Genomic DNA, 19,660 nt, shown 5'->3' with positions numbered 1-19,660 from the left:
ACGGCCCTAATCCATTATTTGACCTTGTGTGCTTATATTCTAATCTCAACTTTGTCGAAGGACTGCATAGCGCAGTGGATTAGAGCTTCTGACTTCGGTTCAGATGGATTTGTGTTCGACTCCCACTGTGGTCGCGTAGTCTGTTTCTTTATGAAACATTTTATTCCATATACTTGTTTCCTTTTACTGATGGATTTGTTTATAATCTTATTTGGGTTTCTTTTTTCTCAATTTAAACATCCTGTTTCTTTGCCTTATTTCGATGAGATTGACAATTATACATTTCATTCGCTTTTGCCATTTGTTCGGCTTTCACATGGATCATGCGGTCTCCATACCTAATTTTCTAGAAAATATTTGTTTCTTTCAGAGTTAAATCATCGTCCAAGTTTTACCTACTTGATCATGTTTAAGAATTAATATGTTGATATGTGCAATCAGACCATTTTCAAGGGTGGAGTTTTTATGACTCATGCAACAAAAGCTGTTTATAAGCTTCTTGTGACCGATTATGTTATAAAAGTGACCAAAGTTTGAGTTGAATATATTCCTGGTTTTCCATTTCTTGTAATAGTGCCCTCCTCATTATCATCTATCACTAGTTCAGATGTAGGAAATATATTAGCTAATTTATGGACCCCCAACAAATAGGCAGTATGATATGATAGGTACGTACTTTTAATTCAAAAGGTAGTACTAAGGTGTTGCTAACGATTTACACTACCTAATACAGCAGTTGCATACATCTTATCTTATTTCCCAATCCTTTGTTCAATGCCTCCATGTTCTCTTACATTACATCTCTATAATTGCTTGTATGGAATCGGGGATGGATTAAGGGGATTTATTAAGGGGATGGATTAAGGGGATGAGCGAGGACACCCACCCTTTAAAGTTTTAAATTATCATATATTTTAGATTTTCAATATATATTCTATTGAAAATATATTTTCATCCTCTAAAATTTTATAAATTTGTCTCCTCTTAAAATTTTAGAGATTTGTCCCTAATATAAAATTATGCATGTCTAGAATCGGCCTCAACGTCTGTTTTGGAACTAGGTTAGGAGTAGAATGGAGTAGAATTTTATTTAGAATTATAGTAGGGTTTTATTTAGAGTTATAGTTAGATCTGGCAAACTTGACCCGAACCCTATTATCTAAACTAATTTATTCGACTCAATATCCGATATTAACCCGAACATGATGATTAAATTTGATCTGAAACCCAAACCATACCCGACTAGAACCATACCCGATCCAAAATTTAGCTAAACCAATATGGACCTATATCCAATTTGACCCGAACCAAAAATTAACCTAAACCGAAAGCAATCCAAACCGAAAAATAATCCAATCGAAAGTAACCCGATCAAAAAGTAATCCATACAAGATTAATATAAACTTTAATAAAAATATTTAAATTTATAATTGAAAATAAAATTTTATTTCATTATCAAATAATTGTCATTATAAACTTTCCGTACAAGATAAATATAAAATTTTGGTTACAAACTCTAATTTTCTATGAAGTATTGACTTTATTTATGATTTTTTATATCTATTTAATTTTTTTTAATTATATGTAGTACCCTTGTCGTCCCCATGCCCTATATTTTTAAAAATTATCGTTTCATGTCCTCTATCCGTATCAATACAACATAGTATCTAAGAGTGCTCCAAATTTAAAAACAAAGGTAACCAAAGTACTTTAGCACCAGTAATGATTCCAAACAACACTTCCCGAAAGAGAAACTTTTAATAACTACCCTATGAAAATCCAAACGATCTTTAACACAACCAATGAAGCACGAGGACAACTAGGGTACGTATCGGAGACATTCCACCGTCACAAGGTACGAATGAACAAACTTGGGGACGTTCGAGGCTTATCTGAGAACATTTCGGAGACGACATGTGACTATCACATACGTCCCCATAAATAATTTTGACATTTCTCATTAAATTAAAAAAAAAAAAGCATTCTCAGACAAAACCTAATGTATTGTCGACTCTACTCTTGAAGTTAAACAAAAAACATCTCATTTTTTTTCTTAATCGCCCATTAGAGAGAAAAAGAGGGTGACACCAGTTCAAGAGGCCAGACTCGACAAGATATTTGTACTCCGGCGCGTTCAAAACTTCGAACTTTATTTCCAAGTATGTCTTCTTCTCCATATAACTTTTTTCATCCATTTTGCTTTGATTTTTCCTCTACTTTCCAATTTAGGATTGGTGGTCTCTTGTGTTAAAAAAATTTCAAGCTAACCTAATTGTTGTACTGCTGGTAGATATAATTACATGATTTGGGTTGATTACAGTCAATGTAGTCTAGGAGCGGTTCCTTGGGTGGATAAAATTACATGGTTTGTGTTAAAAAAGTTGCAAGCTGATTGTTGTACTATTTTCCTTTTTTTTCTTTATTTTGGATTTATGATTTAGAGTTTATTTGGTGATTAGATTTAGGTGTGCCTTGATTAGTTGATCTAGGGTCACTACAGTTGTCCAAATTGAACTGTCTTGTTCAGTTTTTATTTCGTTAAGGGCTTTAATATGGTTCGTAAATGCAACAAGAAACTGATGGAATTTACATTTTATAATGTTCTATGGATTTATTTGTTTCGAAACTCCATGTGTTGAGAAAATGTGTAAAAAATAGTATATTGAGGTAGCAGTAGAGTTAATATGATTTTATAGATTTTTTAATTCCATTTGATTGATGCATGCTCTTTGAACTCAGTTGATTTGTTTTTTTAATGTAAATGTATCAATTTAGTTTAAATATGTAATTTCAAAGTTGTATTGGGACTAGAAGTGCTAGTGGGAGTAGGTCAATTCACCATCCCAAAATAGGAATGTAGACACTGGTTTTGTCCGGGTCGAAATTGCTAATATTAATTATTATTTAACTATTTTCATTTTCATTTTTATTCTATTTTCGTATTTTATTTTTTTTATTTTCTACTTTTATATTTATTTATATAATATTTTTTTTGCAGATTCAAAATACATGCCCAAAACGGGTCAAACCCAAACACAAAGCCCACAACAAGCCCAAGTGGCCGTAAAGGAAAACTAGGGTTTCCAACAGTTACTGTCGCCGTTGCAAGATGTTGTCGCCATTCATTCCCGCCGCTACTACTAGAGAGCCAAGTCAACCCAAACTCTCCACCATCGCCATCAATAGTGACATATCTAATAACCCATTAAAAAAAGCTAACCAAAATCCTGAAAAATCGGGAAGAAAATGATTGGATATAGGGGAAATCATTTCCATACCATTTTTCATCATCAAACACAGAGGAAGGCCATAAAAACGAAGGAGGTGACGAAAAGAAAAAAAGAAGAAAAAGGAGGGAGATTTTCAGGGCAACAAAAAAAACAGAGGACTTTTCGAACCAAAACCAAGAAGAAAAATCAAAAACCATCCATTCGAGAAAAAAAAGAAGTGAAAACCGAGAGAGGAGAAAGAGGCTTACCCTTGGAGCCAACCCTCACCATCGGAGCATCGAAACATCAGCGAGAGGTCTCGTTTTTCGAAGGTATATCCCTAGATCTAAGACGGACAGTAGCCGGAGGCTGCCGGCTTCCCACCAACGGGGAAAAGTAGAGAGAACCCAGAGAGAAAAGGCTTTCTCTCATTCTAGAAAGAGAAGGGAAAGAGAGAAATAGGGTCATTTAGGTTGGTTTTTTGGGGTATTTATACCTTGCATTAAACGATGTCGTTTAGGGGTTATAGTCTTTGTGTTTTCACGTGTGGGGTAAATTACATGGGGTTATTTTGGATTTTGGAAGTTTCAATTTGGTCACTGAACAAGAGTTTTTAATTTTGTGTTTTAAGCTCTTTATTTTGCTGGCTTTATCTTTTAGTCATTGAATGTATAGTTGACATTATTTGGGAAAATTATTCGAATGAGCCTTCAAAACTGTAAAATTGTAATTTTAATCCATTGTTATATGTTATGGAAGTTTCTTATTTTGCCCATATGTTCAGTGTACGTTGCATTTTGATCACCATAAGTTGTGCACTCCTGATTGTTTTAATTTTTGGCATGTAATATTGAATCATTTCATTATGGTCCCAAATGTAGGGGTTTATTACATTGTCAGTGCTTGCAATATTTGGTACTTGTATTATCTGCTTTGTTATTTAGTTAATTTCCAATAGTGCTTTAATTTCTTGTTAGTTTTATAGTTTAATCCCTAAAGTTGTCATGTTTATTATTTTAATCATTCATTTATATTTTTTGTAAAATTTTTGTTAATTTGAAATATTTTTAAATATTATTTTATACGAGGAATTTATGGAAAAACCCCTTAACTGACAAGGAGTGTGTCTCTAAGAATTGTTCAAATAAAATAATACATTTTATGTTTAAATAAATTTTTTCTATTTTATATTTCTTGTATATAAAAATTTAGGGTAATATTATTTTGTACGAGGAATCCATAAAAAATACCCCCTTAACTAACTAGGAAAGTATTTTCGAGGATTGTCTGTACAAAATAATATCCCTTTTAATTTTTCTAAAAAAAGGATCCTCATTTAAATGTATATTCAAATTTGCCAATTTTAATATTTAAATGACGTATAATCGATTAGGTACCAATTTTGGGTGTTGTGGGGTCCTAATCCTTCCCCACACGTAATCGACTCCCAAACCCTTTTCAAAACGAGTTTCTGGTTAAACGCATATCACTTTTTATCTTTTAAAATTATTTTTCTTCAAATTATTTTAAAAGATATTTTTAGGTATTTGACCTACCTAACACAAATGTTGATGGTGACTCCAAATTTATTTATTTTTTTTATTTATTTTAAAACCCGATATTTTCTAAAATTAAGTTGGATCGCTCCCTACTATAGCCCTAAAAAGCTTAAGGACCGTTCTGACACCTTGGCGACTCCGCTGGGGACTATTAGAGAGTCATGCCGTAATCGATTATACTTCATCTTTTTTGTTGAAAATGGTGAATTTAAATGATATTTAAATTTTTATTCTTGTTTTGTTTGCATCACATAGCATTTTTTATTTTATTAGTTGTACTAATGTGATTGGTTTATGTGTTTCAGATTTCTGACCTTTTAGTATGATTGTTCTGGGATCGAGGCAAAGGATTGTGAGTTTTCCCTTACACGCTATAACTGTTTCACATTTAGAGCCTTTTAAATGTGCTCTGTCACGTTAGGTAGGGGTTACTACGCTTACGTGAGAAAATTGTTTTTCTCCGCATGGGCTTTAGCAAGTAACCTCTGGGGTACATATGCCTCATGTTTACGAGTGAAACATTGAGTTTCCTCACATGGAAATAAGGAAATACATCCTCTCGAATTGAACTCGATTCGTTTAAGCCTATAATGGGTGACGATCAAGGGTCTGGTAGGCTCAAGGGGGCACTAGCAAAGGATAATTCGAGGACCCTGTTAGTAGTACTGAATTTCTGCTCGTTTCCTATTGAATCTTTGCCTGAGGTTCTTCACAAAGGGGAAACTCATTCTAACCTTTTCTTAGAATTTATTTATTTATTTTGCGAGAAGCATGAGAACTAGAAAATTATGTGGTTAGGTTTTATATCTCTATACGAAGTATGTGAACTAGAAAAAATGTGGTTAGGATTTGGTTGCCAAATGAAGGCATGAGGGTAAAATGTTGGGTATATTACATGTGGGTAAGGTTTATGATATATTTTCTTGTTATTTGATTATTCATTGTATATACTAACACATTTCTATTTTTGGTTATGTTTTTTATTGTTGCATTACATGATCATTCATTAAGAAATGTGTTGGTTCATGAAGTTGTCATTATAGTAGAAGACAGTCATAAAATGGACAAGAGTTTTCATAACAAGGAAATAAAAAATGTAGAAGTGAGGTCATGGTCTGAAGAAACTTAGAGGAAGAGGGGGGATATTCTGACTGAAGACTACATATCAGTGCTATCAGAGGTCGCTTCAGTCAGTCTGAAGCAAAATGATCTAAAAGGGCTACGTTAAATATGGGAGAGTTGGAAATCTGATACAAGTCATGCATTCAGGTAAAAGTATGGTGACATAACTCTTTTTTTGTATGTGAAAGTAAATGAACCCTTGATCAAAGCTCTGATCCAGTTTTGGAATCCAATTTATAGTTGTTTTACTTTCAACAAGGAGGAAATGACTCCCACGCTGGAAGAGTACACCTCCCTGTTTAATTTTGAAACGATACACTTGGATAGAATCTACTCAAAGGCGACAAGAGTGCAACCCTTCAAAAGCAAGCTCGCAAAGATTACCAGAATGAGGGAGAAATAGGTAGCTACCGAATAAAAAAAACAGAGTCTGACTATTTTCCTTGGTCGTGCATTAAGGAACTGATTTTCAAAAAAAAGTGATATTGAGAAGAACATGGAAATGTTCTCTTTGGGAATTTATGGATTAGTGATTTTCCCAAAAGTTCTTTGCCACATAGAATCCACAGTGGTTGATTTATTTGAGCGTTTGGAAAGGAAAGTGAATCATGTTCATGCAATCTTAGCGGAGACATTCAAGTCGCTTAACAGTTGCATAAGAGTAGAGAGTAGTCGCTTCACTGGGTGCGTTCAATTGCTTACTGTGTGGATCCGTATCCACTTTTGGAAGATTGATCGAGAATACAATCTTCGATTCTCAAGTGCCTATTCACCATTGAAAGATTTACTCACCAAATAATGACCCGAGCATCTCAAAAGAAAAGATTGGGTTTCACTTTTCAGGAATTTACAATATCATGATATAGTGTGGAGCGTCCCCTGGTTAGTTTTTGTCGATATATTGTATAAATGTGGGGATTTTGATTAGGTAACTCCTTTAGGGTTATTGGGTGGAGTAGGTTATGCTCCACTAATGGTGTTAAGGCAATATGGGGCACGCCAATTCTTTCCAGTCACCTCAGGCCTAAGTACGTCTGAATTTTTGTACCACGGAGATCACTACAAGAAAACCGCTCGTTTAATGTCAGATGTATGGAAGTTAACTTTTTGAATCATTAACAAGATTATGTGGCTTGGAGAGCTGTAAAGAAGAATGACATCATTCCCGTAGTTGACTATGATCGATTTATTCCATTAGAAGAGCAATTCTGATACGTGTCGTTTGAGTTGGAAATAATGAGGAATGCATATAAAGCTGAAATTACCAGAAAGGAAAAATAGTGTGAATGTCTTAGTTAAGAGAATTCCATGTTAGACCTCGATAGTAATTCCTTTGTAAACAATTTGAGCTCATTCGAAAGAAGAAAGATGAGGTTGAGGTCGATTTCACAGGATTACATAAAGATTACCGAAAAATTAATCGGGCCTAGAAATTACTGGACTAGGAAAAACTTCAAAGAAGTGGAAGTTAGAACTCAAGGCTGAAAAGGATCGTTGAGTTAAGAACGTCAAAGCTGAAAGAGAATGCTGTGTTAGAGAACTAGAGGCAGAGATGAAGAAAAGAGATCAAGAGCTCGAGATAGAGAATAAGTCATGGGCTCGTGCATTGAGTGAAGAAAGAAAATAAGCTAAAGAATTGAGACAAAGGCACACAATAAGCAAGAAGCGAGAATAGGAGCTCACTTTTGAAGTGAAAGGGTTGCAAGCTAATATCAAGGAACTCAAAGTTGAAAATCAGAGCAGATTAAGCGAGCGAGAAAAGGGGAAGTGAAAAGTAGACCAATTAGAAGTTGAGAAAAGTAATATGTTTGAAGGGTTCAGAATGTAGGTGAATAGAATGCTAAGTGAACTTGAGATTAGAGGACGAAGAATAGATGAGGTTGAAGCTGAAATGAGGTAAAGTAGTGAAGAGTTGAAATTAGAAAGAAAATATCAAGATCATGTGCTTCAGGGTAAGCAATATGAAGTTTTCCTTTGGTTACAACGATGTGGGATAAATAATGAGAGAATAGAGGTCCTCAATCAAGAGATGAAAGCAAGGCATGAGGAAGAGTTAGCTCAGGCTCAGACTAAGAATGATGAGTATAGTGATTACATTCTGCAGCTCGAAAATTCCTTATTTATGGAGAATGGTCAGCGTGGGCTGACAAATCTAAGAGTTAGCCTCAAAGAGAATATCACTTTGCGAAGAAAGGTTCAGGACTTAGAGGGCGCTATACGAAACTGTCAAGTGCAAATCACTGGTCTTGAGCGTACTATTCGAAGCACTAGGCAGCAGTGGCAGAACGTGAGTGATCACTTTGAGGACTGGAAAACAAATGGGAATCATGTAATTATCGAAACCACGAATCAGTTAAGTAGTGTTGCAAGGAAGTTAGGAGAGATGAATATCCAAGCAAGATTTATCCAGAGCTATACAAATCCAACATCAGATTTGGGAAAAAGGGTCAATTGGCTTGTCAATGAGATGGCAGAGCTGAATGCTAGGGCTAGGCCTTTTCTATAATGGATTTGTCTTGTAATGATTATGCTTTTCATCCCTAAATGAAAGTTGTTCTAAGATTTATCACGTTTTATGAATCAATACCTTTCTACGTGCCTTTACGTTCCACAGTTTGTATTCTCATTTGCATTTTTACATTTTTAAATTCAAATTTATACATCATACATTACATAATACGCATTGCATATTAACATGCATCAATCATGAAAATGTGAGAGTAACTTGTGTAGGATATTATGACAGAAGTTCTGAAAGTAAATTGAAGTCACCCGGGGCATGTCTCTAAAAAGATCGAAAGTAATGAATGAAATATTATCAAGTGTTAGTAGTATCTAGAGAATCCAGGAACAGATGTCCAAGTTGATGAGTATTATGGTCACAGTAATATATGGGGAGATATTGTTAGATGACCCTATTTTGCAAGAAAATAAGAAAATTTCGAGTGAGAATCTGAATGTTAGTGGTGCAACCAATGCAATGATAACAAATGACCAAGAACCTGTTGAGGAATTTCGTAATCCAATTTAACTCCAAAAATTAGGCATGATTCCAGAAAATGTGAAAGAGATCATGCTAGGAAAAACAAAAATTGAGGGTGAAACTTCTAACACGAAAGTTAAGCCTAAATCAAAGAAGAGGGGCATGAAATAAGTTCAAGTTCCATTGAAGAAGGCTAAAAAGAATAAAAAGAAAAAGAAGGCAACACCTCTCGTTCTGATTCCAAATTCATATTCAGACCTGTTACCCTTTCTCTTTGAAAGTGGCCTTCTAACTCTTATTCCTCCAAGTCCTAATACTTATTTGTGTCCAGATTGGAAAGGTGTCAAAAATTCATCATGGAGTATTTATCCACTCTACAGAAAGTTGTGCAATCGTGAAAATAAAAGTTTAAAACCTCATCACGGAAGGGTTACTATACTTTGAAGATGGATAACCTAAGCTCCCTAGAAGAAAAAAACTTGTCAATGAAGGGAGATCTGCAAACCAATGTCTCTCCCAAGACATTGGTCAAAAGTTAAATCTTCGAAGCAAAAATCTCGATGATCAGTCACAAGGTCTTCAAGATGGTCATAATAATAACAAAGAGAAAATGAGGTCGAAAGAGCTTCTATTCAATTTTCCTTCATTTTTGTACAGCAAGTTATATTCCAAATTGCTTCAAGCCTCTGCTGCCCCCTTATCCGAGTTGGTATAATGAGAAAGTTTCTTGTGAATATCACACAGGAGCCCGAGGACACTCCATTGAGAATTGCAGCAACTTCAAGAGACAAATCCAAGATCTTTTGACTCGTGGATTTATAGAGGTGGATGATAAAAATCAATCCATTTCGGTCAGACAATTGGGAGTCAACTCCAGAATAGAGTTGATAGGGCCAAAACAAGTGAAGTGCATACGGAAGAGGGCATAAAAAGGGAAAAGAGCAAAATCAAGGAAAGCAAGGTATGTGAGGCAGAGATAAAAGATTCAACTCTCGATACCTCTCTCATGCTAAAAATGAGAAAGATATGGGAAAAATGAGAAAGAAGTTAAAGGAGAGGTAATCCAAGAATTGCCGCAAAAGATTTCTTGGAAAAATATGACCCTCAAGGTTTTTCAAGTGCCCATTTCTGACTTGGCATCCCCTTTAATCAAGAGTTAGTACCTCACTTCGAGGCTTTTAAGAGTGCAGACTAACCCATCTTCTTATGGCTATGATCTGAGTGCTTACGATTTTCATTTAGGGGCATTGGGTTATCCCACTGACTTGGCATCCCCTTTAATCAAGAGTCAGTACCTCACTTCGAGGCTTTTAAGAGTGAAGACTAACCCATCTTTTTATGACTATGATCCGAGTGCATAGCATTGATGGAAGAGATAGAAATGCTCATCAAAAAAGGAGTCCTGACATGAGAAATGATCAAGAAATGGGGAGAAAATGAGGATAAAGGCCCTAGTCCAATTACACACCCAACATTATAGGAGTAATAGGGCATTCTAGATTAACAAGTGGAGGTCGTTATCCACCACAGTTGTACCTTACATTGAAATCATCTTGTTTGAATATGTTTTTGTCATTTCTTAACTTTCTTATAAGGATCTTTAAATGAACGTATGCTACTTTTAAAGATGGTGATAATTGAATCAAATTTGCAACTTACAATTCTTTGAATATCAATTGAATTAAAGTTTTTTTTAAATAATTAGAGTTATAAATCTTGGACAAGGTGACAAGATTGAAAATTGATAAAACAATGACCGTTGACCTTACCCATAAGATACACTCGAACACCGTACCCTTCTCTTCCAGGGACCAATATAGCATTCTCTTCTCATAAGGAAATGAACAAGGGGCTTGATATTCAAGAATGCATAGGAGATAACAACATGGGGCATCTCTTGAGTATGACATTACAAAACTGACTAGACTACAATTCTGTCGAGGACGTTCAGTGATGATCCTAATCTTCATAAATGGAATGAGGTGGATGAATTTAGTACAAGTCAGTTGTTTGGGAACTGAACTCTAAATGTGAGATTTTCTGAACATCAAGAACACCTAGACTATAAAAAGTTCTTCTCGGATGAGCTTAAGAAATTCTAAATCTGAATACTTAAAAGTTTAATAAATTACTATTATTATAGGTTATACAATAAATTTGAGCTATTCCACTAATGCAATTGGTTATGGAGGAAACTCAAAAGCCCCAGCTTTGTGAATAGATTTCACTCAAACCATGACATTGCTCGGGTACTCGACAGTTTGGTGTTTACTCCACTATAATTGTCACATTGAAGACTTTGTGATGAGATGAACCGTTCAGCTAGCCCGATAAAGGCAATTGCAATAAAGCTGAATTCAACTAGCCAAACAATGGAAAATTAAATTAAATTTATCTAATAACGAGTTTCAGTAAAATGGACTAAGAGAGTTGAGGAACACCTGTTATAGTTAACCTCACACAAGCACTCAGGATTTTATATTTAGACTGATGTCTCTACACTACCTCTGCTAAGGAAGCCCGTGAAGCTTGAAAAAATGGAAGATTTCAGAGAACTAAAATAAAAGTCTTCTATAAAGTCTAGTAATTGAATATACTAGTTGTGTCATTTCGTATGCATCAGAATAAAACACCAAGCCAAGAAAGAGGGGCACGTTATAATGTTCACAAGGACCGAGACAGAAATGACATCTTCGATGAATAAAACCGTGCCAACCTAAAGCCAACCCATAAATTTTGACACTTGTCAAAGAGCTATAACTTTGAAAGCATTAAAAGAGTTGTTGATTCTTTTGATATTTTGTGAACTCATGTTCATGATTTACTTCAATTGTGAGCCTGAATTAAGGAGTAATACTTTACAAATTCTTTCATTATTTGATTTTTTAAATAAAAGAAAGGATAAAAACATTTTCAAGCAAGACAATCTCAAATGCAAAAGGTCCTTGAAGTAAGTGAGGCCCATTATACCTGTATTAGAGAAAGAGAATAAACGATGCCAGAATAATGAAAGATAGAACCCGTAGCACTTCGTTGTGACATTGTCGATAACCTGTCGAGAAATAGAGGATCACCATATTTGAATGCATACATATCCTAGAGCATAGTAAAAATGCGAGAATGCGACCAGTCAAGGATGAATTTGGGCACCCAAATAGGGGAAAACCATAAATACCCACCTTGGGGCATTACCAAAACTAGACCTCGCGAGGATCATAAGATTCAAATCAAATAAACATTGAGAATGAGCCTTACAACTTGGAATGTTAGGGTTTTTTTTGAAGGCCCATATTATCCAAAAATAATAAATGTTGGGGCATTTTTTGAAGGCATATTAGCAAGAAATGATAAATGTTGGGGCATCTTTTGAAGGCCCATATCATCCATGAATACAAGATCATTGAATTGGAAAAACATGTATTTTCAATAAGACATAAAGGTTTGAAGAGTAAAAATGGTGAAACAAGGTCAGTGGAGTTTACTATATATGATCATTTTGTCCATCAACACAATATACATTGCATTATTTAGGTGATTTCCTATGTATGAATGTTGGCAAGACAAAGCCTCCCACTTATATTCCTACTGAGATTTGTTCTTCCGTGTCCTTGCAACGCTATACAAAAGCTCTGAACACCATGCAAAGAGCTTCCCTAGTTGAAAATCTAGGCTGAAGCCACAGGAAAGGATGAATGAGTTGTCGAATGTTTTATAAACCAGTGACTATGGAGCTGAACCAATATTGTGATCATGTGGTGTTTCCATTACCCAAGATTAAGGTTGACTTCTACAACCCCCGAGGTTAAAAGTGATAAATGGTGAAGATTTCTTTCCACGGAAGGGGCGATGGAATTTTAACAGCAAGAAACTAGTGGAGTCAACTAAGGTTGAATGATGGGTTGTTGTTAAACCTCTCGACACGATATGGTACTAATAACTTTGGTCGAAATCCGATTAGATGTGGAGACATGAAAGAAATTAGGATATACTCTCCCTTTGATGTGTTTCAAGAGTCAAATTAGAACAAATGCTGCTCTCCCATTGATCGTTGTCGAGTTTGGCATAGTCACATACATAGTCTTCAAGGATGGTAGATCCTCCTTTCAAAGATGAAAGCTCTATTGGATTTCTATGCAAGTTCAGGCAAAGAAAGCTAATCTTATCAGAGGTAAAAATTTGCTAAGGGTAAAAAGAAGTTGACACAACTCAATAATTGCAAGAGTTCACGTTGATGCAAACAAAAAGTGAAAACGATTTAATTAGGAAGAGAATAAAGATCGCTCTTGCAACCATCTCCACCACAGATCAAGAAAACATTCATTCATACATGATATATGAATTTGTGTCATTGCATCATACATCATTTCATACATACATGATAAATTTTGATCTTCCTCATGATAATGTCTGTAAAATCTGTTTTGAGAATTTTTTGTCTCTCTTAAGATAGTTTCCCTAGAAATTTCAATTGTGGCCTTTTTAGAGCATGTCTCCTAGAAATCCCAATCTTGATATGCTAAAAGTCATTTTCTCTTGAAGCTTCAATTCGACTCCCTCGTGAAGAGGAGTCGATCTTCCAATGTCATTCTTGACTTTCTCGTGAAGAGAAGTCAATCTTTGTTATTCCTGACTCCCTTGCGAAGAGGAGTAAATCTTTGTTACTCTTGACTTATTCGTGAAGAGAAGTCAATCTTTGTTATTCCTGACTCCCTCACGAAGAGGAGTCAATCTTTGTTACTCTTGACTTTCTCGTGAAGAGAAATCAATCTTTGTTATTCATGACTCCCTTGCGAAGAGGAGTAAATCTTTGTTACTCTTGACTTACACGTGAAGATAAGTCAATCTTTGTTATTCCCGACTCCCTCGCGAAAAGGTGTCAATCTTTGTTATTCTTGACTTCCTTGTGAAGAGGAGTCAATATTTGTTATTCTTCACTTTCTCGCGAAGAGAAGTCAATCTTTTTTTATTTTTGACTTCCTTGTGAAGAGAAGTCAATCTTTGTTATTCTTGACTCCCTCGTGAAGAGGAGTCAATCTTTGTTATTCTTGACTTTCTCACAAAGAGGAGTCAATCTTTTTTATTCTTGCTTCCTCATGAAGAGAAGTGAATCTTTGTTATTACTGACTCCCTTACAAAGAGGAATCAATCTTTGTTATTCTTGACTTCCTCGTGAAGAGAAGTCAATCTTTTAAGTCTTTTCTTTTTTTACTTTCTCGTGAAGAGAGTCAATCCTTCAGATTTGGTCTTCCTGAAGAGCAGTGAAGCAAGTCAATTCAGATTCAATCTTCCCTGAAGAGCAGTGAAGTGAATCAAAATTTCCTCGAGTCTGATCTCCCTAAAGAGTACTGGAGTAGATTCTTCTTCTTTCAGATTTGATCTTCTTAAAGAGTAGCGAAGCAAATCAAGTTCGATTCAATCTTCCCTGAAGAACAGCGAAGTGGATCAAAGTTTTTATTGAGTCTGTTCTCCCCTAAAGAGTAGCGGAGCAGATTCCTCTTATTTCATATTTGGTCTTCCTGAAGGGCAGTGAAGCAAATCATTTTCAATTCAATCTACCCTGTAGAAACAGTAGAGCAGATTTCTTATGAGACTTTAGAGCATATACTCGACCGGACAAAAATTTATTGTCTCTTTGTCTTTGCCCTATTTTTCTTAACACAAAAATGAGCAAAGAAGGGCAGTTGTAGACACCGATTTTGTCCGGGTCGAAATTGCTAATATTAATTATTCTTTAACTATTTTCATTTTTATTTTTTATTTTTTATTTTTATATTTATTTATATAATATATATATTTTTTTACAGATAAAAAATAGAGGCTCATAGCCGGATCAAACCCAAACACAAAGCCCACAACAAGCCTAAGTGGCCCTAAAGGAAAACTAGGGTTTGAAACCCTAGGGTTTTCAAGAGTTGTTGTCGTCGTTGCAAGATGCTACTGCCGGCCATTTCTACCCCCACTGCCAGAGAGCCAAGTCATCCCCAACCACTCCACCATCGTCATCTACAGAGGAACATATCAAACATCATCATCCATTTTAACATATCTAATAACCCATTAAAAAAACTAATCAAAATCCCAAAAAATCTGGAATGAAATGATCGGATATAGGGGAAATCATTCCCCTACCATTTGTCATCATCAAACACAAAGGGAGACCATAAAAATGAAGGAGGCAACTAAAAGAAGAAAAAAGAGGGAGATTTTCGGAGCAACAAAAAACATAGGACTTTTCGAGCCAAAACCAAGAAGAAAAATCAAAAACCATCTATTCGAAAAGGGAAAAAAAGAGAAGGGAAAAACGAGAGAGGAGAAAGAGGTTTACCCTTGGAGCCAACCCTCACCATCGGAGCGTCCAAACGTCGGCGAGAGGTCTCATATTTCGAAAGTATATCCCTAGATCTAGGGCGTTTGGAGAGTTTTTAGGGATAGGGGTGCTTGCTTCCGAGTTTAGGAAGAGGAGGAGATTATTTAGGGGTCATTTTCTAAACTCCGACCGCCACGTACTATGGCGGAGAGCTCTGGCGACCGGTGGCCGGAGGCTGCCGACTTCCCATCGAGGAGGGCAAATGTCAAATTTTATTGATAAAGATCAACCTAGTTTGAAACCTCATTTAAAATCTCTAAGCCTTATTAGAGGAAAAAGAGTACTTTGAACCAAAGCACACAAAGCACAAACGAGAGGACAAAACTTTACTCCAGATCAAAATGACAAGCACCACACACACCAAAGTTCCAACTACCTAAAATATAAAGCAGCAGAACAAACAAATAAAGAAGCTTACTAAACCACGTATGAAGGACCATAGCCCACAAACACTAACAACACTTAAACAACCTGGTCCACACCAGGTCACTCAACTCTAAACGAAACATACCTTGAGCAACAAACAGGAAAAACCCAGGAGCTCCAACACCTAATCACCGAACACAACCAAAACTAGCAGAACAACATAACAACAAAACTGGACAAAGGTAGAAGCAAACTAAAATGCAGAAACAAAAGCTACTAAAAATAACAACTTCAACAGCATACAACCAGTATACTCATAGTCTTCAACACCTTTAAAGTTAAAATCAGCAGAGTCAATCACCTCAAGAAAGTAAGATTTTCAAAAGTCTGAATTTTCAACACCAGGCTTTAAAAGTATCGTTCCTAGCCCAGCCAAAATTTGCCAACCAGTCCGCCATCGAGGGATAAGGTGTAGCAAGCTTAAACGAGACAGAATCAAGTAGCTAAAACCTTCACCTCAATATCATCTAGCAACAGCAGAAATTTCATCGGTCGATGCACAGTATTGAAAATCCAATTCAAGGCAATACGGGCAGAGGAAACCACGAGCAAAGACCTTGCTCCCTCTAACGCAGCATCCAATAACACTTCTAAAGCTAACTTAATCTCCACCAATTCGAAATCAATTGATTCTCCTGTCCTGAGAAGGGCCATAGAATAAGGCTCTAAGAGTGCCAACAGGCGAGCGAGGACTACCCCTACAGTCCCCCAAACCGCTTTAATAACACCAGAGGTACAGAACATCCTGCCACTAGGTTTCAGATTAACAGTTCCCCCAATTGACCACAAATCCAAGGATAGGCAATCCCTCGGATTAATCCTCCAAATTGATTCATTAATCACTATATTTGCTTTCAAAGTATTTAACCAAGTCAACACATGTAATTTAACGTGGAACATCCACACCTTTAAAGAATTACGCTTCCCACTGAAAACCCATTCATTATGGCACAACCAAACGGTCCAAAGCACTGCCGAGACTGACACAAGCCAAATTTTTTTTTAATTTGTAGGGAACTGAGTAGAAAAACACCAAAGAAAGAGTTCATCTACAGTACAATAACCACCCCAAGATACCCTCCACCACTATGAATGATGCCAGTAATCTTTGATAAAAGAGCAGTTTATGAACATATGATCCACCTCCTCCAAACCCACACCACACCAGTAACATAAGCAATCCATATTTTCCACCTCTAACCCACGGGTTTTAAGGAAAACTTTGGTAGGCAATTTGTAAATCTTGAGCATCCACAAAACGTTTTTTTTACCTTTCGAGGATCAAAGAGCTTCCAAATTTTCTCAAACTCAAAGGTTGGTTCTTCTACATCCACGTCGACAATTAGAAGAGAACTTTTTAGCTGAAACGGTTTTACCTTGAGCATGTAGCCATTTGATTCTATCACTTTTACCTTGAACAATCTTCACCTCCAAAAGCAATTTCTTTAATTCATCGGGCATAAGCAGCTAACGTTCGAGGAGGGTTCTACAAAAAGTATTTGACCAATTGAAATTTGCTGAAAACAACGATTCCCATAAACTCTGCAACGGCAACTCTTTTATTGATGGCCAATCCATAAAGTCTAGGAAAAGCAAGCTGAAACGGTTTGGCACCACACCACAGGTTGATCCAGAATAAGATTATTAACCCATCGCCCACAGACCAACGAAGAGAATATTATTGAAACCACCTATTCACGCTCGCTTTAGATTAGTTTTTTGCTATGCTCTGCCACATAATAGACATCTTTTTTCGATTGTTAGAATATGGAAGCTCAAAACCAAGGGGGTAGCCGTACTTGGCAGAAATACCTTTCCTCCAAAGAGCTTATCTTTCCACCCCGACCTCCACCCCCACTTAACGAGTAATGCAACATTTTTTACCTTCAAGTTTGTCACGTCTGCACCTCCTTTGGGTTGGGATAAACACACTCTTCTCCAACTGACGCGAGCCATTTTTTTCTTGTTAGGTGAACTTCCCCAGAGGAAGTTTCACCTATTTGTTTTCGATCTTGTTTACAACCGTGCTTGACACCTCAAACAACGATATATAGTACAAAGGGAGTGTAGACGGTACAGAGTTAATCAAAGTCACTCTTCCTACAAAAGACAGGGACCTACCTTTCCACCCTTCCAACTTCAATTGGAATCTCTCGATGATCGAATCCCATGTTTTCACTCTCCTTGGATCGGCCCCCAAAGGAATTCCCAAGTAAGATAATGGAAGGGAACCCACAAAACACCCACAACCCTTGGCAAAATCAATAACTAAAAATGACTCCACACCAACTCCCACAAGGCACGATTTCTTGAAATTAATGCTCAGACCCAAGAATACCTAAAAACACCTAAGGATGCGTTTTACATTAAGAATGTACTACATCTTAGGCTTGATAAATAATACTATGTCATCCGCAAACTGCAAGTGAGAAAAAGTTTGTTGACGAAAAATGTTCCCAATACCTTCAATTTTGCCTCCTTTCTCATTCTGAACGAGGAGCATATGGAGAGCTTCAGTTACCAAAATGAACAGAAACGAAGAGAGTGAGTCCCCTTGACGAAGACCTTTTCTCTTCCGAAACTCCTTTGAGGGTGAGCCATTGACCAGAACTGATACTATCGGTGGTGAGATGCATTCCCAAATCCAAGACTTCCATAATTGGCCACAACTCATCCTATCCATAACCATTAACAAAAAATCCTATCTTAACTAATCGTAAGCCATATAGAAGTGGAGTTTCAGAATCACTCCCCCTGCTTCCTTCCCTCCTGAATCCATCGAATGGATAATCTCATTCGCTACCAAAATACCATTGCATATTTGACGACCTGCTATAAAAGTTCACTGAGTATCTCCAATCAGTTTTTCTAACACCAACCTCAGCTGTTAGACAGCACTTTAGCAATGATCTTGTACACAGAGCTGACCAAACTAATAGGTCTATAATCGGACACCACATATGGCTTTTTAACCTTCGAAATCAACGTAAAAAATGAAGAATTTAAGCTCGGAGGAAGCCTACCTGATTTGTGGAACTTGTCAAACACCCAATAATTCATCTTTCACGTGTGACCAAATTTCTTTAAAGAAATAGAGCTTAAACCCATCAGGCCCAAGCCATCGCACAACCAACCCGCTTCTTTAATCTCCCTCAAAGTGAACGTCTCTTTCATCAAATTGGCTTTTGTTGTAGAAATAAACTTGAAATCTAGATGAAAAATTGCACTCCAATCCCGCTTCGAACATCCAAAGTGATCCTGAAAGTGACTAAAAATAGCTCACTTTAGTTTCTTAGGATTGATAATCCGTTTCTTCTTGAGTCTCAAGCCACTAATATTATTCTTGTAGTTTCGAAGTTTAACCGCTCTTTGAAAAAACTTTGTTTTTGAATCCCCAAGTGCAAACCACTTAACTCTTGATTTCTGTCTCCAAAATTCTTCCTGGAATCTAACCGCTTCCCATAGCTCACTCTCAAGAGAACTAAGCAAAAGTTGATTCTGCTTGCTTAGTACCACGTCATTTTCAGCTTCTTCTAACTCATTCACATTTTCTTCCAGATCCTTGACCTTTTCATTTAAATCCCCACACCAAATCGAGTTCCAATTTTCAAGGACCCTTTCAATCTTCTTAGTTTGAAATCAATTCCAGGCCCGTTACGCTGATCATTTTTAAATGCCGACTCGATCCACCTCCTGCATTCTTTCTTTCGAAGCCAACCATTTACGAATTTAAATGGTTTTGGGCCCCAGTCAATACTGCCCCTTACCAACAACACCGACTCATGATCGAAAATCACTCTTTTTAGGCCAAATTGCTCAAAGTTTCCATTACCAAGTACCCATTGTTCATCCACAAGGAATCTGTCGAGCTTACTTCTCTTCTGGGCAAGACCAAACCAAGTGAATTTCTAACTTTTTATCGGAATATCCACCAGTCTACATTCTGAAATAAACTCATTGAACTCTTTTGACCCTGAAAGTGAACCCACACAAC

Source organism: Hibiscus syriacus, unplaced genomic scaffold (assembly GCF_006381635.1).
Source record: "Hibiscus syriacus cultivar Baekdansim isolate YM2019G1 unplaced genomic scaffold, ASM638163v2 tig00111772_pilon, whole genome shotgun sequence".
Lineage (NCBI taxonomy): Eukaryota > Viridiplantae > Streptophyta > Magnoliopsida > Malvales > Malvaceae > Hibiscus > Hibiscus syriacus.
The sequence above is the reverse complement of the archived record's forward strand: the minus strand, read 5'-3'. Positions refer to the sequence as shown.